At 42.2% G+C, this 13804-nt stretch overlaps 1 protein-coding gene across 1 annotated transcript in view; it reads right to left on the reverse strand.

The window, feature by feature from the left end:
- The window catches only part of Rab8b (RAB8B, member RAS oncogene family), a 70701-nt gene that overhangs the window by 28532 nt on the left and 28365 nt on the right, over positions 1-13804 (reverse strand). The gene's annotated exons all lie outside the window — the stretch shown is intronic.

The raw sequence follows: 13804 nt of genomic DNA on the forward strand, positions 1-13804 counted from the left end.
TTTATTTAAGAACTTACGTGTATGTGCTTGTGTCTTAATTTCTGTGACAGTCCTGGCTGTCCTGGGTTGTTTTTTTGGAGGACTACAGAAGGCTAGAAAGCAAGTGAACACTCTAAGAGGCCGTCCCAGTTGGAGCTTTCTGACAGCAGAACTGCATGCCACGTAGAGCACTGGCTCAAGGTTTCAGAGGAGAACCAGGCCAGAGACAACTCTTGTGATACTCTGGCTACTCTCTGCCCCTGTCCTAAGAACCTGCCTGAGGCTAAAGTAAAGAATTCTATACTAACTGCTGGCAGAGGTGATTTCAAGACAGCCTAATACTGACTCCATCATGTGGTTATGAGTGGTCACTTATGCAGGTCTCCAATGCAAAAGAACAGGCAGGGCAAAAAGAAATAAAAATGTACACTTTGAGAAGAACAAGTACATCAGGAAATTTCATGCTGGAGCCAAGGCTTATGCTTAAAGGTACAAGAAGTTTAAAGAAAGGACTGGAGTAAATGAAATAAAGAGAGTGGTGCATTCAAGGCAAGGCCCCACTCCTAGGACCAACTCCCGTCTTGGTTACCTTTCTACTGCTGTGAAGAACACCATGACCAAGGCGACTGAAGAGAAGAAAGAGTTTATCTGGGGCTCACAGTTCAGAATGCATGTAATCATCATGGAAGCGAGCACAGTGGCAGGCAGGCATGACCCTAGAGCAGTAGCTCAGAGCTGAATCCTGATCCACAAGCACAAGGCAGAGAGAGCTAACTGGAAATGGCATGGATTTTTGAAACCTTGTACCTGCACACACACATGCACCACACACACACACACACACACATGCTCACAAGTACTTATACACTAACATGTCTCAAGTGTTAGTCTGGAAGTGACAGTGAGTCTGACATCAAGAGGAGAGTTCAAGGTTCTCTGGGAGCACATGTTTTGTCTTCAATCAAATCTCTGCTCACAAAGAGATTTGTGAACTACTCTTTCTAGCTCCGAGATTTCCATTTTCTTCCCATCATTAATTCATGATCACTTCAAGAACCAAACTGCTGGAAAACGAAAGCTGCTGCATGCATCTCCTCTGCTCCAACCACGGTTGCCAAGAAAGCCATCTCTGCAGCAGGAAAAGCCCTGTAGTGTGAGTCACCAGGCTCTCTAAGCCTGGAACTGCCTTGTCTGCACTTCAACACTCCAGTCAGGCTTTTTCACTTAGAGGGAAGGGAAAACTGCAGTCACTGAAGAAAATGATCTCAAAACAAACAGCAAATCCCTCACTTTCCACATTACCGCAATGGGGATAAACAGGTGCCAATCACTGGAGTTAATTCTGGGAAAAATGACAAGTGCATTCCAATGATGCTGGAAAAACATGCATCAAGACAAGGAGTGGGTCTCTTGGATCTGCCCAAGTACTGAACATTATCATACTACCCATTCATTTACAAGTGAGAAGCTGAAAAGAAAGACTAGAGGCCAGGAGTGGTGGTGCACACCTTTAATCCCAGCACTCAGGAGGCAGAGGTGGATCTCTGTGAGTTCAAGGCCAGCCTGGTCTACAGAGTGAGTTCCAGGACAGCCAGAACTACACAGTCAGACCCTGTCTTGAAAACAGAGAGAGAAAGAAAGAGAGAGAGAGAAAGAAGACTAGAAATGACAGGGTTCAATTCCAGTATCACAATATGAGAGTGCAAAAACTGAAACAAAGGACAGCCTGTTCCCTCCAGACTCAGCTCCTTAAACAGGAACCATAACGGAAGAATGTTATTCATGACATAAGCTGAAATAACCTTAGCAATAATTTGATTATTTTCTACGAAAATTCCGAGTCACTTTGTTTAGAAGAATTTTAGGTTATATAGTGCAAAATGAAGAACTTAGAAATTCACCTCATCCAGTTAATATGAATCAACAAAACTGGAGTAGGGAGCAGGGGAGGAAGGCCTGTACCAAATTACTAGAGGCAGGAGAGGAATCTAAAGGCATACTCCTCCTGCAAGCCCATGTGGCTTCTTCCCAGCTACCTTCTCTGCAGAAACACACAGTACCTAGAGCCTATGAAATTAACGCAAGAGAAAACTCAGCACTCTGAATCCAGTCAGCAAAGCCTTTTCTTCATCAAATCAATGCCAAAGCTGCAGAAGTATAATAAAATCAAGCAGCTCTGTCAATCACTGCAGCTCGGACAACAGGTGGATAATTAGAACAAGCCACTGATAACAAGTAATGTTAAAACAAAAAGGTGGGGTATGAGACAGTAAATAAGACAATCACCAGAAATAACACAAGCAGAACACTATTTTTCTAATAAAAAATGGAAAACTACTAATAATTACATCATTCTGATTTGTAAGCACATTGCCCTGTGATACAATCATTTAAAGCTCAGAGCAGTGAACGTCATGTTTGGAATTTCAACTGTCCCTCCCAGGTTCATGTCCTGAACACTCACTCTTGGGCCTGTGGGTAGAATGCTCAGGGCTGTGGCTCCTTTAGAAGGTGGGACCCAGCAAGTGGAAGTTGTTCACTAGGAAGGCCATACTCACTTGGAATCCATGGTTGGCCACAACATGAGACATAGGAGGCTCGGGAAAGCAGCCATGCCTGCTGCCATGACAGACTGAAATCCTCTGAAACTGTGAGCCCAAGTCAATCTTTTGTTTTGTTTTGGTTTGGTTTTTTGGAGCTGAGGACCAAACTCAGGGCCTTGTGCTTGCTAAGTAAGCACTCTACCACTGAGCTAACCCCCCAAGCCAATCTTTTAAGCTGTCAAGGATCTGCTCACAACCACGCAAAAGTAATCAATACACTTTATAACTTCCACATACCCAATGATGCCTGTCTACATATGAAGTCAGTTCCCACCTTAAGATGACTAACAGTTTTTATAACTTTATAGGTGCTAAAGGAGTCTGTAAAAATTTCTTCCCTGGTTTAGCCTATAAAGCAAAAAAAAAAAAAAAAAAAAAAAGGAGAAAGAAGGAAGAGGGAAGGAGGAGGAGAAAAAGAAAAAAAAAAGGAAAAAAAGAGTTTTTAATCAAGCAATTGGCTTGATAAATTTAAGATCTTTCATCTACACTCCAGACCCAGAGATCCAATCTGATCTGGCCAGTGATGGAGATGAACACACACATTTTCTTTAGTCTCTTTTGTTCACCCAGCTAACTGCCTCCTTAAACTTTAAGAACACAAAGAATGAGGAACAACTATATTTAAGGTATAAAATGTGGGAGATGTCACCACATGCTACAGCAGATTTCGAGTTTAATCCGTATTTCCTTATTTTTCTGCTGCAAGATTCCAGTATGCAAACAATAGAGAGCAGGAAGGGAGAAATCTTGCAACACGCTCATGAGACACATTTTACAAACTCAGTCTGACACCATGATGTTCAGAGAATCGTTCATAAATGTTCTTAAGGGACCAAAGACATATTTCAAATTATTTTTCTGCTTTAAAAAAAATAAAGCCAAATTTAAAGTAGGAGATTGAGATAAAGGCCCTTCTACCCAGCCGGTAGCTAAGAAGGGGCCACCCACACTCCTGCCCAGGAATCAATGCTTACTGTGATAGCATTCACAACAGCTAACTACCCTAAGTATCTGTCAATGGGGCAAGGGGCAAAGGGCAAAGGGCAAAGGGCAAAGGAAGTGTGTAACACTGACACAAAGGAATTTTTCTTGTCAGAAAGAAGGAAGTTATGCTGTTGGCAGGAAGATGGGTGCAACTGGCAATAATCACAGTAGGTCAATGAAGGCAGTGTCAGAAAGACAGGCAGCCTATGCTCGCTCTCTTTTGTGGCTCCTAGACTTTAGAGACCATATAATCATATGTGTATATATGACATGAAAGCAGAAATAAAGCTATTGAGGGAGACAGAGGGGCTGATAGGAGAGAAATGAGGACAAGAGAGGAAGCTCAACATATATTTTGTACAAAAACTTTATATATATATATATATATATATATATATATATATATATATATATATAATTATTTAAATGCACAGGTATTTCCACTGACTCATCCCCAGTCTTGGGTAGGAAAATTATTCAACTTATGTTGCCCTTTCTCATTCTTTCAAAACTGACAGTTCTTTCTAGATCTTGGAGATGTATGTTAACCCAGTGTCCATCAGCACCTGCTTTCCTCAGGCCCACATTTCAATTTACAAAATATATGCTTTTTAGACATGTGTCATCTCCAGGCAATTAGCTGCCCCAACTGACAGGCATGTGAAATACAAAAGACTCATTTGGAGATCTGTAACCTGAGGTCTTGGGCACAGAAAGAGATGGCCTTAATTCTTACAATAGCTGGAGGTGAACAACTTTCTTGAAAATGCCTTTGTGTGTCTGTCTCACCCTACCCCTTACTCCTCCTTGTCACAGCAACCACTGAAGACTTTGTACTTTATCCACCATGGAGCAATGCTTTGAAGCTGTTAAAAGTGATCTTTGGCAGGGAGGTGGTGGCGCACGCCTTTAATCCCAGCACTTGGGAGGCAGAGCCAGGCGGATCTCTGTGAGTTTGAGGCCAGCCTGGTCTACAGAGCGAGATCAAGGACCAGCACCAAAACTATACAAAGAAACTCTGTCTTGAAAAACCAAGGGGAAAAAAAGTGATCTTTGAACATCATCAAAATTACATAGAAACTCCTGTATTTGTTACAACATTATAGAAAGCAGCAACATTTAAATGTATTACACAGAAAATGTATGTTTTCTACAGCTGTGTAGAAAACAGGATCTATGGAAAGTAACATGCACCGCAGTCCAGTAGTTTACATTAGGACTGTGTGTCTACATGCGAGGATGTTCAAAATCAGCAAGGTGAAATGGGTGCTTACTCTTACATTATTCTTGCATTAAGTAATCTTGAGGAAACTATACTGTAACTAAAACAGCACTCAGTATGACCAGTCTTCAAATTCTGGATGAGAGCTAGGTGGCTGCCCCTACAAAGATTTCAACATCAAATAAACAACTAGCTCACTCGCTCCGTGTGGTGAGAAGACTGTAATATGAGGAGTCGTTAGTTCTTTATTTGTTAGCATTTTTGTTGTTATCTAGATTCCTTGGAGAAGTGAGCTGGCCAGAAACATAGCTAATAAAAGAGAACTGGGGAAGAAATAGGATGAGTCACGCCAGTTCCGCTGTCAGCAGTTACTCTAACACTAAGAAGTAAGAAGGTAGTAGCTATTTCCTGGGAAGTATGCCAGCTGGGGGAGCGAAGATCTCTAGCTACCAAATTGCCCAAATTTGTTCCCCGCTCCCTAGTCCTGTACTTCCAGTTATCTGTGGCCACCTGCAAGAGAGTGTGTGGACACAAAAGAAAAGATGAATACCAACTCTGTTTACGTTCTGTGTTTTGTGACATCTGTGCAAACGGGCATCCTCTGTAGATGTCATTTGTCCATTGTGTCTCTATCTCTAGCTAGCTCGGATAATCCAAGTTTGTCATACTATAATTTATCCAATTAATCTAATCAGCTATGAAACAGAAGAGGGCAACAGTGCAATCCTTGATAAAGTGACTTCACTGGATTTTAAAAGCTGCTCAGCTGAGGACCATAGTTAACTTCCACACAAAGGGCAAAGGTAACTCTGGTGAATACTCTGCCTTATTTTGAGATGGGGACAAGGAGCTGAGGTTGGACTGTCTTAAACTCAAATTCATGATCCTCATACCTCAGCCTCCTGAGTGTTGGGATTACAGTCATTTGCCACCACAGCCTTGCTTACTTTGTATAGTTTTAGCTCATCTTTCTATTCATAAAATCCCATATAACAATGGGATGTTAAGCCTAAAAACAAAATCAAACCCAAAACAGGCACATATATTATTTTAAAATAAATTCGCAGGTACAGAGGATGGAGAGTTCTAAGTTTTTACATGTCTGGGAAGAAACCCAGAATGATTTCATATATACAACAGTTAGGGCTTTTGTTTGTTTGTTTGAAAGCAAAAAAGAAAACATCATTTGAAAATGTTTCCACTGTAATCTAAAAGTTGATTTCCAATGTTAAGCTCATTTTCCTAGTTTGTGACAGATCCAAACTGTTTTGGAGATATTGTAACCCTAAGTTACTAACACAGAAAACAAAAAACGGAACTATGCACTCACCATGACCATTTCACAGACACACTGTCATTTCAAGATGTCCTCAGGCAAGCCTGGGGCAGAATTTCCGTCTCTAGTGGCCACAGCTTCCATGCCCCCAGTTTGGTCCAGTGCAGTCATTAGGTCGGCACTGCACACGACAGTGGTGCAAAGAGCTGAGAAACACTGCACAGTGACTGCAGTTTTAGCCCCAAATGGTCTGCAAGGCCAATGGGAACAGGAAGGGAAATGCTGCTGGCCACGTGGGAAACGGGGTCACTACCATAGGGCAGCAGTGCCTTGGAGGGATTTCTGATGTGACAGAAGAAAGTGGGGAGGGGGCAGCACGACACAGGACTGCATTCTGAAAAGCTGATATTTAATCTACTTTGGATAAGTAATACACATTTCCTGGTCTCAGGCGAAAGGCCGAAGTGGGTGTTGGGAAGCTGAGCAGTGGCAGGCTTGGCCCTTTTCAGGGTTTGCAGCCTGGGTGGGAAACAGTCGCAGTCCAGTTTCAGCACACAGAACAGGAAATGCACCGAGACTGCTTCACAGGATGCTTTTGCTGATGCAAATATAAAAGCCACACTTTTGTGACTAATGGAAAGACAAATGCCAGTATTTCATTTAACACAGCCTGGAGCACCTCCAGAGCCCGACGATGAGCCAGGCATACTCAAAGAAGAGTGTGGGTTCTGAGGACCTCCAGGGAGAGCACCAGAATGGCAGCATGTGCAGAGCCTGCTCCACACTTGAGTCTCTTCAGAAGCAGGAACTAACGCAGATGAACCCAAGACGTCTAACTGCCCGCTTTAATGATGTTTCTACCAGCTAGTGCATGATTATTTCCCCAGAGGTGGGAAAAACAAGTGTCACCTGCCTATCACAAATGGAAAATATAACAAAGGAAAGCTTTTCTTCTTGTTTATAAGCAAATTTGACTTAAAATTTAAGACAACATAGTATTCATTATACTAACACCTTCATGTCACATCTCAGCAGCCCAGCAAATCAACTATATTCTGGGTAAGTTTGAAATTCTCACTAAATCCTAAGGGTTTTGATAACTAGCTGAAATTGAAAATTATCAAACATAACTATATACAATGATAATATTAGCCAGGCATGATGGGGCATGCTTGTAATCCCTAGCATCCAGAAGGCTAAAGCCAGAGAACAGTGAGTTCAAGGCCAGCCTGGTCTACAGAGTGAGATCCAGGATAGGCACCAAAACTACATAGAGAAACCCTGTCTTGAAAAAAATTTCAAAAGAAGAAAAAGAAAGATGTAGTGTTAAAAACAAAACAACAACAACAACACAACCTATTGGTTTGATTTACAGTAGGTTGGCCTATAAAGAATATTGAACTCCTGACTCCAAACTCCCTCATCTGATAAGCACAGTGACATAAAAGATCTGACTACATTTACTGTGTGCTCTCAAGGGCCATCCTTTCCCCCTCTTTCAGCAATAAAGAACCTGAGGCTCCAACAGGTTAAGTAGCCTGATGAAGATGCCACAATAGTATAGCCTTTACCCATGAGGGATACATTCCAAGTCCAGTAGATGCCTGAAGACTCTGACAGCACCAAACCCTATCTACAGACCCAGCAAACATCATGGTTTAGCTCAGCCTATAATCCTGTTTAATGAAGCAGAGTTGAAGTTTATTAAGAAACCATTTTAGTAGAGATTTAAACAACAGACAGGTGAGAAAGAGGTGCTTAGGAAAAGGAAATATGGTGGCTAACAACCATCTGTAATGCAATCTGGTGTCCTCTTCTGGCATGTAGGCATACATGCCAGCAGAACACTGTATGCATAATAAATAAATAAATACATCTTTAAAAAACAATTATACTTTAATAAAAGTAATTTAAACTGGGCAATGGTGGTGCACACCTTTAATTCCAGTGCACAGGAGGCAGAGGCAGGAGGATCTCTATGAGTTCAAGGCCAGCCTAGTCTGCAGAGCAAGTTCCAGGACAGCCAGGGCTACATAAAGAAATCCTGTCTCAACTGTTTATTTCTATAATTTTTCACATACCATTTTTGAGCGATGGTTAACGGCAGTGTTAAAACTGTGGGTAGGCGACACTGGGGTAAATAAAGACACAGTACAGTAATGGGGACTGGTGACTTTACAAAGTGGAGCTGGGGTTTCAACTCATACCTGCCAAGCTCCACACCTGAGCTTCCTTCCTTGCACAAAGGATGAGAACTCTGCCTCAAGTCATACTGCTGGAATTCCCTCTGAGACTCCACCCTGAGTACTAACTCAAATCATAGAGAATCTGGAAGGAAACAGTTGACCCTAGCTCTAGGTCACAAAAGCAAAATGGGTCAACTCTTGCTTGGCCTGAATACTCTGTATTACTAGAAGTAGCTTAGTATGGCCAATTTAATTTTTAAAAATCTTATTTCTAGGGCTGGTGAGATGGCTACATGGGTAAAGACACCTGCTGCCAAGCCTAACAACCTGAGTTCAATTCTAGGATCTAAGAGTGGAAAGAGAACCCATTTCCCCCAGTTGTCCTCTGATCTATCTGCTGTGCACGTATGTACACGTATATCCACACATACACACACACATACACAACTGATCGGCAGTTGTATTGTGCAACATAGTTCTAGAAGAACCAAAAATGACCTGATAATCTTTTTTTTTTTTAGTGGCAATATTGGGGCTCTAACTGAGTTACATCTCCAGCCTGACCATGGCATCCTTTGAACTAGAAAGGATTCTATCAATAAAGATATACTTGCAGTTAAGAGTGAATCTCTCCCTTATAAGCAAGATTCAAATGAAAGGTTGGGAGATGGGCAAAGGCAGTTTTCTGCTCATATGACTGAGTACTTCATGCAAGCCTAACTGGATTGTGGCACACGGTCTGCAGGGAAAGAGCCTGCTTCTACAGTGAGGCTAGAAAGAACCAGAAATTGGGTATTAGCTCAGGTCAAATTGTTCTTGGCATTTAGAGCTATCTCTTAAATATATATAAATACCTTCTAAAATGAGATGGATGCTTGGTATAATTTTGTATAACTGTTGTATCTTCCAATTCTGAGTTTATAATGAGAAAGTAACTACACTACAAATAACAAATGTCCATAAGAATTAAAAATAACAGCCTGCAACCTGGTTCTGTGGCATCACTTTTGTGCCACCTGAATAAACTGATAGTTTATAATGCATTTCTTTTTCTTTTTTTTTTTAATCATCACAGACTACCTGTAGATGGAATAAGAGATAATGGAAATTTATTTCCACACAGAGACACTGAGGCCAACGTTACTGTGTAGTAAGTGACAGAGCTAGGATTCTAACCTGGGTCCAGGGACTCCAAGTACTGTCTCCTTTCTATTATGCTGCTTCATTAGCCATCAGAGTGGGAGAATAAGAACAGCTGTTTTTACACCTGGTTCTGAGGCTGTGTACCTTAAGGGGAAAAGATGGCAGGCAAAAGAAAATGTCCTTCTTTAAATAACTGTCTCTCGGTCAGAGTCTAGCCAAGAATAAATATAATAATAGAAGGAATTTGTTGTATACTAAAAAGGCATCAGCATGTAGACTTTATGTGGAAATAGGCCTGTTTATTTTATGGTGCTAGCAGTGGAACCCAGGTCTTTGCAAATGCTAGACCAGTCCTCCCCACTGAGCTCCTCAGCCCACAGCAGGAAGAATTTATGAAATGGACTTGGTTACACAATGATATTGCTGACAGCCAAACTGGTAGAAGGTTTAGCATTAACAGGGAGCATACAACCCCTAAGCCAGAGACAGAGGAAGAGATGGTATTACTGGAGCTGAAGGCCTGGGGTCTCTTAAAAGGACATGGAAGCAAGGTGGATCTGTCCAGTGGGAAGCAGGACCACAGAAACCATCTCTGCAGAAGAAGCCCCCCCCCAGGGAAAAAGGAAGAAAAACTCTCTGGCTTCTTTTTCTTTTTACATAATCTCTCACCCAGTCTCCATGTAACTGAGCCCTGTCTGAGGCCAGCAGAGGAGGGACTGAGAGATCTAAGGAGAAACTATGGACTACAGTCAAGTGTCTGCTATCAAAATCAGATGCGTGGTCCTGTGTAAGGCACTGAGGTTTTGGGTTATTAAGCCCCAGCAGAAGTTGACAGAAACAGATCTCCACAATCATGAGTAGGTAAAATAAACAAACAGGGAGAAAAATGAAATAAACAGCGACTCGAAAGTAAAATAAATAGTGGCAACAATTATCTCCCAGGATTCCTTTGAGGAAAACATTTCCACTATGCACCTGTGAGCCGAAGATGAAGAGCAGGTGCACAGACTGCCCCTCACCCGTGGACTGGTACAAAGGACAGGCACAGGCAGACCTGTCTAAGAAGCGGTAAGGTCCCAGCTAGAAGTGAAAGGCAGGTCAGATCGTGACTATCCAAGTTTTACAATCTACTGGGCAGTTCGGGACAGGCTGACCCAATGACCTGAGAGTGTCATATGCTGTCAAGTCAGGAACCAGGCCTTCTGCAAAGGAAGTCTGTCCCTGAGTCAGCACTGTGGGTGGGCAAGCAGTACTAATATAGCTCATGGGCAGCCAATGACATGGCTGGTGACTCCAAGCTTTTGGGTTCTACCATTCTATCCAAATACAGTACAGTCTTGTTAGTAATTTACATTTCCTTCTCCCAAAGTAGAAAGAAGCAAGGCTGGATATGAGCAGCCTTTTTAGCTCATGTAATTACCCACCTTAAAATATAAAGCCCCACCCAACATACCCAATCCTATTTTTCACAGTTCCTTAGGACAACCACCTCAAAAGTGCCTCCTTTGTCTTCTTGTGTGGTATTCCCTATCTCTAAGGGGTAGGACTCCACTGTGTGAGGTAGTATTCATCCTGCCTGAATCCTGACAGTGCCTCAGTTCTCAGCAACCCCACCCTCTGGTCTGCAGGTATCCCACATGCCACTCTCTAATCTAGCTCCCCACGGGATCTAGAATGGGTCTGATTAGATTGCATCCGGTCACTCTGCTGGTCTGCATGGTAAAGTTTTACCTTCCCAACTGAGCAGAAGGCCCAGCACTGTAAGTAACCGGGGGAGATGGTTCCTGACAGCTGTTGAAATGAATGAGTGGAAGGAGAGCCCTTTGAAAGGAGAGCCTAATCTCTTACTTTAGCTCTTCATTGACAATCTCAGTTCTGTGTGCCAAGTGAGTACCAGGCACTCAGTAAATACTTCCTGACATTGATTAATTACTTTGGAATACAGTCAGGCTCACACGGCTCTAAACTAATCCTAATGGGATGCATCTTAATGATGCTCTGAACTCAAGTTATGTATTTGGACAGCTTTAGTGTATAAACATACAAAAGTGAACAGGCACAAAAGCCATTTGAGACATTTAAATTATTAGAAAAAGCACAAATGAGAGTACAATAATTAGCAGACATAAAACAGACATCTTCATTCAAGAACGGAGAAGAGACAGCAGTGTGTTCCTGAACAAAATGGAAGGGGATGAAGAGTCCCCTACCATTCCCCATTCTAACCTCTGAAATCATCGTTTAAATAGGCTTGGAGGCTTTTTGTTTTTTTAAATTCCACATACAACAAAACAAATACCCACAGTGAGATAAACCCCAACTGTAATTATATTAGGTAGATTAATACACAAGCACTACTACCAGCAAAGTAACAAGAACTGACGATTTCCCGTTGGCTGGGAAAGTATCACTTTTCTCAGAAGCCACCTTTTCTGACAACTTGGAAAACAGTCACGGAACTGTAGGCTGCAGAAGTCAGTGTGGGAATGTCTGTCTGCCATTGCTCCAACCACCAGAAGGGCTTCCAGGGTCCACGGAGAAAGACCAAAAAGCAGGAAGCCCAAAACCAAGAGAGACAATAGGCTTATTACCCAAGAGACCTTAACAAAAACACAGCCAGTCAAGCCAGCAGCCAAAGCTCCGTCAATAGAGCCTTGGCGGTGAAAAGGGCCAGTTTCTTTCAAAGAAAAGGGAATCTGTCCAGTCAAATGCAGCCTCTGTAGAAAGGACTTGTTTTAAAGATGACCTGAATCTTTAGTGGCAAATGAAAGGACAGTAATGACTTTCAAGCTTTTCTGACCCACAGGGTAGAAATACTTATGTCATTCTCTCTCTGTGTGTCTCTGTCTGTCTCTGTCTCTCTGTCTCTCTCTCTGTCTCTCTCTCTGTCTCTCTCTCTCTCACACACACACACACACACACACACACACACACACACACACACACACAGACAGAGACAGAGACAGAGAGAGCAAGCGCAAAGTTTGATAAGATTGTACCTGACTTATACTTTTTTCCACACTGTCTTACTATGTAGCCTTGGTTGACTTAAAACTCCTTATGTAGACCAAGCTGGCTTCAGACCTGAAGCTCCTTCTTGTCTCTGTCTCCCGGGTGCTGGACTCAAAGGGTGAGCCATCATGCCTGGCTGACCTTGTACATAAAGTGGATTCTCTGCATTCTATTCTTACATTCTGGACTATTTTTTCCCTTCTATTAAAAACAAAAAGTCGTTATGGACACACTAAATTGATTTCATGACCCAATAATTGCAATTCACACCAAAAAAAAAATTGGTTTATAGAACATTCTGGAGGTTAGCCAAAGGTCACATACTCTTTTTTTGTTGTTTAAAATCTATTGCTGGTAAGGAAAGGTCAATCTTGGATGGATGGAGGGAGAGTAAAATAAAACTTCAAGACCGTAAGTGTGGTTGAAACTACAGTGTATTACACTAAGAAGACAGTAAGTCAGCGCTTCCTCTGTGTTCTGTAGGGAAAGGAGCATAGCGGGACTGGGAAGTCAGACCTAAGGGGAATTCCAACAGAAGAAACACCGCTCCAGCAGGTGCCTGCCTGTCCTCCACCTCCATCTGCGGTGCTCTCCAGTGCCCGCTTCACTAGCGGAGGAAGAACGACCACAAAATGTGGAAGAGTCTGCCAGAACTTTGTAACCGACCTTACTGTAAATGAAGGGAATGGAAACGCATTCTTTACATGAAGGAGCAATTGCCCATTAAATCAGTTTAGAATGGTTAGAGCACATATTGTACAAAGAATAGAATGAGTCTCAGGTTAGATGATCCTGCATAATGGAATCAAAATAATATCCCTCGACTGTCTCCTAAGACTTCCCCAGCTCATCAGATAAAGATGTTGACAGTTATAGCATAGGCTATCAGCATTAAAAATCACTAGGGCTGGCTAGGGGGAAAAAGTCTAAACAGTATTATTCAGCTGCGAACACTGAGCTACAATAATAACTGTCCTGGCAAGATATGCCCATTGGTACAGTAATGGTGTGGATGTTATGAGGTAACCAACCTATTTCTGATTGAATTTAAGGCCTACTCCACAGGAGAGAACTTATGCCTGGTACTGTAAATCTGACCAAGAACCCATGGGTACCTATAGGTCCTAAAAGAGAAACTTCTACTATTATTTTGCTAATAATATAGTTTAGTATCCAACTGCCTTCTAAGTGCTTATCTTTATATCCATATGTCTCAGTTGGAGTTTCTATTGCTGTGATGAAACACCATGCCCAAAAAGTAATTGGGGAGGAAAGAGTTTATTTGGCTTATACTCCCACATTGTAGACCATCACTGAAAGAAGCCAGGACAGGAACTCAGAAAGGACAGGAACCTGGAGGCTGGACTTGATGCAGAGGCAATGGAGGGGTGCTGCTTAC

Source organism: Onychomys torridus, chromosome 7 (genome assembly GCF_903995425.1).
Source record: "Onychomys torridus chromosome 7, mOncTor1.1, whole genome shotgun sequence".
NCBI classification, from domain to species: domain Eukaryota; kingdom Metazoa; phylum Chordata; class Mammalia; order Rodentia; family Cricetidae; genus Onychomys; species Onychomys torridus.